The 1,292-nt window shown below is 65.8% G+C and overlaps 1 protein-coding gene across 1 annotated transcript in view; it reads left to right on the forward strand.

The window, feature by feature from the left end:
* Positions 1 to 169: 169 nt before the first annotated feature.
* The window catches only part of GLI1 (GLI family zinc finger 1), a 14,198-nt gene continuing 13,075 nt past the window's right edge, over positions 170 to 1,292 (forward strand). Inside the window, 1 exon segment of the mRNA XM_021713806.1 lies at positions 170 to 232. The gene's annotated coding sequence lies outside the window, so the exon portion shown is untranslated.

Genomic DNA, 1,292 nt, shown 5'->3' on the forward strand with positions numbered 1-1,292 from the left:
GGGAGAGCCTGGGGTGAGACGCCGCGAAGTTCGGAGCATGTTTCATTGGTGCCTTTCTCTGCCTTCTCCTCCCTCTTGTGACAGTCTGTGTGTCCCGGTCTCGGGCAGCCGTGGGTCTCTTTGTCTGTCTCCGCCTCTCCCGTACGTTAGAAACATCTCACTTTCACGAGGTTGAGATGAAGGGGCTGGAGGGATGGCTAGCTGCAGGTCGCCGTGGTAGAGGGATCTCCAGGTGTGTCTCGGCGCGGGGCAGGAAGACGTCAGTGTTTCCGAAAGGAGGGGGCCGCCGAGGAGGGAGCCCCGGAGGGGTGGGGACCCGGGAGTGAGAGGCAGCAGGACCCGGGGCCGGCTGGGCTTGAACCCCTGACCTGGCTCGCGACAGATGGGCCCTGGGAGGCTTGTGCTTGGGGGGCAGGGAGCACCTTCTGGACTAGGAAGGGGGCTGGAGGGGCTGTCCCAGGTCTAGTCTAGGCCACAGCCTGGCCCCGGGGGATTCCGCACTCCGGGTCCCAAGGGCTGCGGGCAGGCCGCCCAAGGAGGAGCCGGGGAGACCTTGTCTTGACCCTCTGACCTCAGGACCACCGGGGCAGCTGGAGCCGGCCGCCGGCAGACCCCTACTGGGGCGGGGCGGGCCCGCTGCCAGCCTGTGTATCCCCGTTGGCCCCCCGCCCAAACGGGAGCTGGGGACCGAGGCCCCTCCTCTGGCTCGGACCACCCTGCCTGCCCTTGCTCCCCGCTCGGAATCCTCTTTCAGGCCCCCTGACCCCGAAACAATCAGCCCTGGGCAGCTAGCTTTGGGGACAGGATCAGGGAACGGGGACCCCGTAGAGGCAGGACTGAGGGCTTTCGGGGGCTGGGGAAGTGGGGTCTTCATAGGACAGGTCTCTGCGTTCCAGTAGAGGGGGGAAAGCGAGGCAGTTTCCCGGGGTAGAGGTAAGGGTCGGAATAAGGGTGGTTTTCCCTAGGGGGGCGGGGTCCGGAGACCTCCCCCCCATTATCTCCGCGGCATCCCCACCCGACGGCTCAGACCCCGCCCTTGACGTCACCAGGGGGTTCCCGGGGGTCTGAGGGGTTAACCCTTGGGAAGCCGGCTGATACCCAGGAACCTACGGGGTCCCTGGCCCTCCTCCTCACGCACACCTTACTTTAATTACCCGCTCACTTTCTCTCCCCATAGTTTCTGGATTCTACTTTCCTCTCGCCCCACCGCGGGGACCCTCACTCTCCAGTGGTGCCCCCCAGGGCGCCACTGCCTGCTTTCCGGATGCCCCGGGAGGAGGAGGGAAGAATGT

Source organism: Carlito syrichta, unplaced genomic scaffold (assembly GCF_000164805.1).
Source record: "Carlito syrichta isolate Samal-C Ts95f unplaced genomic scaffold, Tarsius_syrichta-2.0.1 Scaffold304744, whole genome shotgun sequence".
NCBI lineage: Eukaryota > Metazoa > Chordata > Mammalia > Primates > Tarsiidae > Carlito > Carlito syrichta.